This window comes from Loxodonta africana, chromosome 27, assembly GCF_030014295.1.
Source record: "Loxodonta africana isolate mLoxAfr1 chromosome 27, mLoxAfr1.hap2, whole genome shotgun sequence".
Classification (NCBI taxonomy): Eukaryota; Metazoa; Chordata; class Mammalia; order Proboscidea; family Elephantidae; genus Loxodonta; species Loxodonta africana.
The window spans coordinates 23,997,571-24,006,780 of NC_087368.1; the positions used below are offsets into that span (position 1 = coordinate 23,997,571).

Sequence of the window (9,210 nt, forward strand, 5' to 3'; positions counted from 1 at the left end):
TGTGAACTCCCAGGTGCTGCCAGTACCCTGCACTTGCGAGCGAAACAGCTGTAATGGCCCAAGGGTGGTCCTCTGAAGACAGTTTACGAGTGCAAGCTGTAAGCAGCAAAGCATGCAGAAGCTGCTGAGGGAAGGGCACACAAAACTGGTAAAAGTGATTCTGGGGGATCGGATAGGGCACCGTGTCAGCTGCTGTAACAGATTACAGGCAATTCCCGAGTTACCACTTTATGGACAGCTCATACTTGCCCTTTAATGCTATGTAAATTTGTCCTCACTTTGAAACGATTGAACCAACTCCTACTTGAAACGAATTCCTCATCACAATCACCTTCACTTCCTGGATGTACAGTTTTTAAATCACTGAGAAGGCTTTGAGCCGTTTCTTGCACTGCTAAACCGAACCTGTTACCACTGAGTTGATTCTGACTCATAGCGGCCCTATAGGACAGAGCAGAACTGCTCCACAGAGTTTCCAAGGAGCAGCTGGTGGATTCCAACTGCTGACCTTTTGGTTAGCAGCCAAGCTCTTAACCACTGCGCCACCAGGGCTCCACCTGCACTACATCAAGGCTAAATAAGAACTGTATGCACCTGTTCGAGCTTACCTACAGATTCTTAAAGCCACTCAGGAATGGATCTCATAACCCTGGACTGTCTGTACCACACCCTCAGTGGCTTAAAACAACACAAGTTTATCATTTTACAGTTCTGTAGATTGGGAGTCTCATGGAGCTCAAATCAAGGTGTCAGCAGGGCTGAGCTTCTTGCCAGAGTCTCTAGGGAGAATTTGTCTCCTTTTACCCTGTGTTCCTTGGTTCATGGCTGCTTTTCTCCATCTTCAATGTGGGTCAGATCCTTCCCACGACTCATTACTCCGACCTCTTCAGTTTGTAACTACATTGGAATCACCTGAATAATCCAGGATACTCTTCCCATCTCTACATCCTTACCTTAATCAGCCCTGCAAAGTCCCTTTTATCAAATATAACATATTTGCAGATTCTAGGATGAGGACCTGGATATCTCTGGGGGCCGTTATTCTGCCTATTACAGGCACCGAGAGTGTTGCTACAGAGGCTGTTTTAGGAACACAGGGAAGGAGGTGGGGAGGAGTCGGAGAAAGAAAGAGAAAAAGGAGGGAGGGAAGAGATGAGGGAGGTTGATGGCAGCGGGGAGAGAGAAAACAGATCATTTTAAAAATACCTAGAAGACAATATGGGAATTGTGTTAGTAATTAAATAGTTTATATAGTTTGAGTTTTTGTTAATAGGTATTGCATGTTGTTTTCTAGCTGGCAATAAGATTATAAAATAAGCAATAAATGTGTAACAATTTAGTTTAAATAATAAAGCATAATACTTATGAGGCAAGATTGCTGGAGGGAACAGAGGATCCGAGGTGTCTTTCCTTATAAAATCCAAAATAACCTTGATAGCAGTAGTTTGTTTTTAAGGGTGATCTGTAGACAGGACATAAATACTGACCAATTCAAAGAAAGGGAGTAAACCAGGAGTAGAACTCATCCCTGGGAGCAAATCAATGCTAGGGAGATAAATACATAAAAGGCAGTTTTCTCGACAATTTCATCTTAATCAGCTGCTGCTTTTCTGATGTGTCCCAAAGAGTGGATTTAGTTGAGTTGCCCCACAGAACTGAACTTCTCTTCAGCAATATTCTTGGCTAATCTCTGAGTTGATTTAATAAAAGGAAGGAAGCATATTAATTTTTCTGAAAGCCTCTTTGGTTGGATGCCCGTGGAAAAAGCAAATAGATGAATTGAGAAATTAGTTTCATTAGGCAATATTAAAATTCTGCTATCTCATTGAAATATTTCATCAGCTAGCTCTTCAACTTGATTTCGCTAATGGAGAGACTGGCTGGAAAAACATGTAAGAAAACACAGTGTGCTGATATAATTCACTAATTCCCCCCGAAGCCCCTTGGAGAAATACATATCTGAAAATGGAATTTTTATTTAACATTCTCTAAGTATCACTTGAATGACTTACAAAATGGGTTTTTCTGTGAAGTCTTTGCCTAATGCGTATTTTGAAAAAAATGGGCAGCACTGGTATTTTGAAAAAAATTCTTGTCTCCAAAAAACATTTCTTTAGAAAAAGAAAATCAAGTTCCAGAATAATCTAGGACAATATTCAGATAATAGGAGGAGGTTCGTTTTGCCAAGTCAAAAGACATGCCAAGTTAATGAGACCACATCTTTTTTTCCTTTTTTTACCTTGCCATCACTCACAGACGTATCATTAATTTCTCTGAGCCCTGATCTTGATTTTGGGGTAAAAAGTTCGATCAAATTTTTTCTAATGTTATCAGCTTACGTTAATCATCTTTATAAAAGGGAAGACACCCCTTTCTGGCATATGATTTGATCAGGCTGCTGGTTAGAGTTGTGCAGGCCCCTTTGATGGGCCTTCCGAGACAGACTCAGGTCTCCTTGAGTTACAGTGGCTCTAGCCCCAGAGTTAAGCAAACTCCCTAAGACTGAGAATCTTACCATTAGCAATTGTCCTGAGCTGTGAAGTGTGGTGGTGGGTGGGGCTTGAGGGTCTGGAAACCCTTTGGTATAAATTCTACGGTGGAATGAGAAGTGGGGACTGAGGAGGGCAATCTTATCCTGTGTCACAGTTTCATTTTCAGCCTCTGTCTGACTTTCTATGATTTATTTACGGAAGACACAAATACCTTTTTTTTTTTAATCCCCACTGAATGAAAGCAATCAATGTGCTATATCATGAAACAGCACATTGATTGTTTTCATTCAGTGGGAAAAACATGGTATATGTGTACCATCAAAACAACCGGCTCGGAAGTGAAAATGTGACCAATCCGGTAATTTTTCTATGAGAAACCAAATAATCAGTTATCACAAAATTTAAATAGCTGATTTTTTGGGTACCAACCACCACAAACTTAAGATTTTGCTTATGTTATAAAGGCAGTTTTATCTTAAATTTGTGTAAAGGAACCCAGTTAAAAAATTCGCGGTCACTTACTCGAACAGTGATCTCAATGCTACCCGTATATCCACTTACTTAATCTCAGCTCTTTGCCCTGTTTCCCTTAATATCAAATTTTGATACTAAACCCTTAATTCAGCCAGTGTCCATCTTGTCCACTGGAACTTCCTATCAACCATGAGTCATCATCAGTGACCTCCCTTGATTTTCTGCCCTCCCACTATACATTATATGCCTATCCAGCCTCATCTCTTCTCCAGGCTCAAAAGATGAGGAATCTCGTTCTCTTCAAACCCACCTCATCTATGCGTCATCACCCTCCTGTCTATGGGATTGGAGAAAGTGTGGTTAGAAAGCCTTACATCATCTCTGTTAAGGTAGTGAACTGATAAATTGCTCCATTTTAGTCAGAAACTTTCTCTAAATAAAACAAAACTGACTGATTTCCCCTTGGATAGTCCTGGAGACACTAACAGTTATTTTAACCTTCATTTCTCTATGTGCCTTATTTCTGCATTGGCCATCATATAACCCTTACTTGTGTCATTTTTTTTCATAATGTGTGACATTTTTCGTGTTTGCGACTGAAGTTTTATTTGCTATACATAATTTAGATGGCTCCTGGGGACATGAAGATAGCAGAGATCTATGAATATCATTAAAGTTGGATTTTTTTCAGGGTTTAGTAGTAGAAGCTCCCATTTTTCCCCCTCAAACTTGCTCCCTGGACCATCTCTCTCACACTCACATATTCAGTTATTAACTATGTGCAGATTGCTTACACATTTTTATCTCTAGCCAAGAACTCTTCTTTACATATATATCCAATGGTTTTTTTGATACACATTTGGTAATCCATAAGTGTTTGTTGAATGAATAAACAAATGAATCAGTAATATATTTCTAAATCAGACAGTCAGGGAAAACAGAAAGAGAAACATGTTATTTTAAGCACATTCCATGTGCCCAAAACTCCAGAACCTAGATCACCATCAAGCTCAATTTTTTTTTCTGAAGTTATACAACTTTTATTTTATTTTTATCTTGAGGTTTGTTACTTCCAGAGACTCAAAGGAATGCTTTGGTCAAAAGTTGTCTTTAGGCTTTCGCTGTAGATTTGATGTGCTGTATTATTTAATAATTTCTACATGGAGGGGGACAGACTCCTGTTGTGGACCTAGACCTGCCATGCTTCTTCCAGCACCACTCTCCGTGGACTTCCGGAATGCCTCTGTAACCTCGTGATATGCCATAATATTCCAAATGAGGAGTTCACTTTACAGCGAAGAAGTAAAGCAATGGGCTGATGCTCCTATGATTTACTAGTCCGGTTTTTTCCTCTATTCTCCATATAGATTATGTGCCCATAATAGAATGGTGGAATGGTTTGTTGAAAATTCAGTTACGGCACCAGCTGGGAGACCACACATGGCAATAGTTGGATGCTGTCTTGTAAAATGTGCATGGACTGTGAACGGGTGACCTAAATAGGATGTAGTTTTTTTTTTCATAGCCAATGTATGAGTTCCATGAACCAATTGATGAAAGTAAAGGGTATGCTATCAGTGTTTTTCCCAACTGGAAAAAAATATGCTTTCTTTCTCTATGATTCCAGGAGCCGATGGTTTAGATGTTTTAGCACCCTAGAAATAAATGTTTCTACACAAAAATGTTTTCATAGAGTTGTCCACTAAGGTTGCTGCTTGGCCATTTGGTGCTACTGTTGCCTTTGCATGAGCAGGTCAAAGTGGATTACAGTGTTGGCTTTGATACTTGATCCTGGCTATCAGGAGAACTAGGGTTGCTCTTCTACAATGGAGGCAGGAAGCAGTGAGCATAGTAATCAGGGTATTCCCCACGATACTCGGAACCCTCAGAAATGGAAGCTTGGGTCATTTCACTAGGTAAAGAGACCTGATCAACTGAGGCTATAATAATTTGAATGCAGACCAGAGAAAAAACTTCTAAATATCAACCAACCAAGTGACTAGTTATAAAAATGAGGGCTGTTAACACCGTTGGGTAGCCCTACTGGACTGGATCTGTGCCATGTTGTGGTGTGGCTACTCTCTGGCTTGCATTGTTCTTTGATGTTTTCCGGGCTTAGCACCCTGCCCTTCGTGGTAATTTTGTAAGCTACCTAATACATCATCCTACATCATCTGGAGACACTTTGTTTTTCTTCCAACTAAGAAGCTAGAGTTATACACTGAGGTCTCCCTCCAGGAGCACATTCAACCTCCTCCTTTGAGAGTTGAGCATTCTAAACCCTCAGGTATGCGGCATGCAGACTGTGTTTCCCCAGGAACCCTAAGACCAGCTCACTTGAAAGCTTGCAGAAAGGCCTTCTTGGTGGCACAAAAGCAGCAGCTGAGTATAGATGTTTATCCACAGTACTTGAGGGTGAGGTTAATCCTGTGGTCTTCATTTTCTGAGTCATAAAAAACCTCAGGTAGGTTGTGGAGGCCCAGGAAACGTTTGTGGTATTTTCATCCTGCTGTTGCAATTGTTGCAATAGGAATACAATCTATAAATCTTGCCTGCTGGTCCCCAAGTACCGAAAAAACCTTAACGTAAACTTCTCAAACAAAAGAACAGACCAAAGAGGGGGCAAGTAGAAGGAAGTGGGATCCAAAAATATGTGCTTGTTATTTTATTCACAAAGGTAAACGTGATTGAAGGGTGGGCAGTTTTTCAACACCGTAGAGTGGAAACCAACAAGGAACATATTACATAAAAAGGAGGAAAAGCCAAGTGTCCAAATTAGTAAAAAATAGATCAGCTCTTTTCTGAGAAGCTGGTGAGAACATGAGCTAATCACGGGGCTTGGCTAAAATGTGCAATTTGATCTAGTTGTTTATTGGAAAAAAGTTATGTAGAACATAACCCTTAAACTCTGTTTTTTAATATGAAAAATATATGGGTATTCAGAATTCTTATCGAGAAGAATTATTGAAAATATAACCATAGAAGGCAAATCAGATAATAGAGACAAAAAACTAGGACGGTGTATGGTCTTAGGGAGATGACTAAAAACAGTTTTCTGTTGAACTGGACTTGAAGGGTGTAGACACTCAAGCATTGAAAGGGAAATTCTGTGGACAGGCCAGAGAGAAAAAGCCAGCATTAAAAAATATGTATGTAAAGAAGTATTGGGAAACACTATTAAAAGGTAATTCCACCAAAGCAAGACTCTTTTTGGTCACTGAAATGCAGAAAGTAATTATATAAAAATTGAAAATAAGGACACATTACTATGGATGAGCATAATATTTTGTTTATAGCATTAGCTTATAATAGTTTATGAAATAATTTACAGTTTTAAGTATTAAGGTCGTGGTGTGGTTGAATGAGCAAAGGCTTGAAATTAGCCAGGCCTGGGTTCAAACCCTGGTTCTGCTACTACTGTCTTTCCCTGGACAAGTCATTTAATTCTTCTGAGACATCTTCCTGGTCTTTAAAATAGGAATAAAAGTTTGTTAAGGGATGAGAGGGGATGACCCACAACCGTGGCTGACACATACTAAGAACTTAAAAAAAAAAAGTCAATATTATTGCTGTATTTGTTGTAATAAAATACAGCATAAGTAATAGTTAAAAGCAGAGAAAAGAAAACCCTTAAACCCTTAAAAACTATATTACTGCAGTGAGTTCCGAACCCTGGTGGCACAGTATTAAAGAGATTGTTCTGCTAACCGAAAGATCTGCACTTTAAATCCAACTGCTCCTTGGAAACCCTATGGGGCAGTTCTACTGTGTCCTGTAGGGTTGCTATGAGTCGGAATTGACTCGACGGCAGTGGGTTTGGCTGGTTTTGGTCGGTAAGTTCAGAAAAACCTTTTTACTCCATTTCCTGACACTCTGGAGGAAGAAGGCTCAGTCAGAGCGATGGTCTGACAAAGCTTTATTTCTAATTGACAACCACACAATGTCCAGTAATAGGAGAATTGTTAAATACAATTGTCTCTTCTGTTTGGGCCGTATTGGACAAGGATGATGTGAAAGGTGCTGTGGAAAGAACTGGCAGCCTTAATGCCCAGCGCAACAGGCCAGGATAAGCAGAGAGATGCTGAGCACCAGGACAGGACAAAGAAGAAGTGGAGCCAGAGTTAAGATCAAGACCACGATAGAGACCATAAGCAGAGACACTGGTCCCATTCTCGATCACATTCCAGGACGAGGGAGATGAGTAGTGGGAAGTCTAGATACTGGTCCAGGAGCAGAAGTCAGAGTCCCCCCAAAGACTGGGACAATTATAGGGAGAGGAATCTGGGCAGATCGTGGGATAAGTGTGTAGACCACCTTCTCTGGGAGGAGCCCACCATCAGGTGCTTTGTGCAGCTGGAGGGACTAAGGAAGGATTGGGAAGGATTGGTGCTTATTTCTGTGCTCTGGAGGGAAGGCCGATGTGGCTGACCTGGTGAGCAAAGGCCAGAGGGTCAAGGTCAAAGTGCTGTCCTTCACCTGGTCCAAGACCAGCCTGAGCATGAAGAAAGTGGATCAAGAGACTGGAGAAAATCTGAACAAAAATTGAAGACGAAATATCATTGGGTGGTTTTGTGAAGCAGAAAGCATACAATTACAAGACAGGCATTGACCAGCTCTTTGGTGATGCCCATTTCTCAGACTCAGGCAAAGCAATGAGCTGGCAGAGCTGGGAGAACGAGCTCAGGGAAGTGCTACAGGCTGTACAAGGAACGTGCCTACCTAGACAAAATGCCTACCATCTATGTGATGGGGATTCAGAGACCCAATTTAGCAAGCACAGTGCTCTCTCTCAAGGCCATGGGCATCAATGACCTGCCATCCTTTGACTTCTGGATGCCCCACCAATGAAAACCTCGACCACAGCCATTGAGCAGTTGTACATGCTGGGAGCTCTGGATCATGAAGACCTGATCACTTGCCTTGGCCACAGGATGGCAGAGTGCCCTCTGGAGCCAATGCTGTGCAAAATGCTGATCATGTCTGTGCATCTCGGATGCAGTGAGGAAATGCTGACCATCATGTCTGTGCTGTCTGTGTAGAATGTCTTCTACCAGCCGAAGGATAAACAAGCCCTCATGGATCAGAAGAAGGCCAGATTCCACCAGACAGAAGGGGACCACCTCACCCTGCTGGCTGTGTACAATTCCTGGGAGAACAACAAGGTCTCCAGCCTGTGGTGCTCTGAGAACTTTATCCAGGCTCATTCCCTGCACCAGGGCCAGGATATCCGCAAGTAAATGTTAGGCATAATGGACAGAGACGCAAGCTGGATATGGTCTCCTGTGGCAAGTCCACAGTCCCAGAGCAGAAGGTCATCTTCGGTAGATTCTTCTGGCATGCTGCCAAGAAAGGCCCACAGGAGGGTTACTAGACACTGACTGACCACCACGTGATCTACATCCATCCTTCTAGTGTGCTCTTCAACAGACAGCTGGAATGGGTGCTGACCATGAAGAAGTACATGGGTTAGGGCATCACCATTGATCCGCAGTGGCTTGTGGAGTCTGCCTGGGCCTTCTTCAAGGTCTCTGACCCTATCAAGCTAAGCAAGCAGAAGCAGCAGTAGCATCTTGAGCCCCTGTACAATGGCTACAAGGAGCCCAGGACTTAGAGAATATCCTGAGCCTTCTGGCAGCGCTGAAAGGTAAGACTTGTCTTTTTGTCTCTCCTGCAGCAGCATCGCAGGCTTGGACTTATTGATAAAAAGCTGGCCCTGAGAGTACAGCTGTCCTGTGACTGAATATCTTAAATGGACATTTTCTAAACTTGACTCTGATTTCTTCCCTGGTGGTAAAATAGAAACAGGGATATAAGACTCGCCTTAGCCAGAGTTTCCAGCTGCCACCAAAGCTGCTTCCTTCTCTTTACTGACCCACCCAGGTCTTCAATATCTCTTCGCCAAGAAAATCCACATCCAGCTAGAGAAAATAGTCTGATTTCCTGCCCAGATACTGTTGTATGTAAAAATAAAACAAAAGAAGAGTAAAAAAGGGAAAGTTAGAGTATATTACATTTCTCGAATGCCTGAAACCTACTTTTCTAATCACTTTTAAGCTAGGGGGGTTCTTCGCAGTTTTCCGAGGTGATGGAGGTGAAGCTCAGCTGAGAAAAGCCAGCAGAGGGCAGCAACATGCCAGAAAGTTGGCCTTCAGAGGGCATGGGAGCCATTTTCGCAGGTGGGTTTCCCTCTGGGCCAGTGGTTCCCAAGCTTTGCTGGATATTAGAACCACCTGTGGAACTTAAA

At 42.0% G+C, this 9,210-nt stretch overlaps 1 pseudogene; it reads left to right on the top strand.

Moving 5' to 3' along the window:
• Nucleotides 1-8,507, top strand: part of LOC104846399 (ATP-dependent RNA helicase DHX8-like) — a 31,074-nt pseudogene extending 22,567 nt beyond the window's left edge.
• Nucleotides 8,508-9,210: the final 703 nt, after the last annotated feature.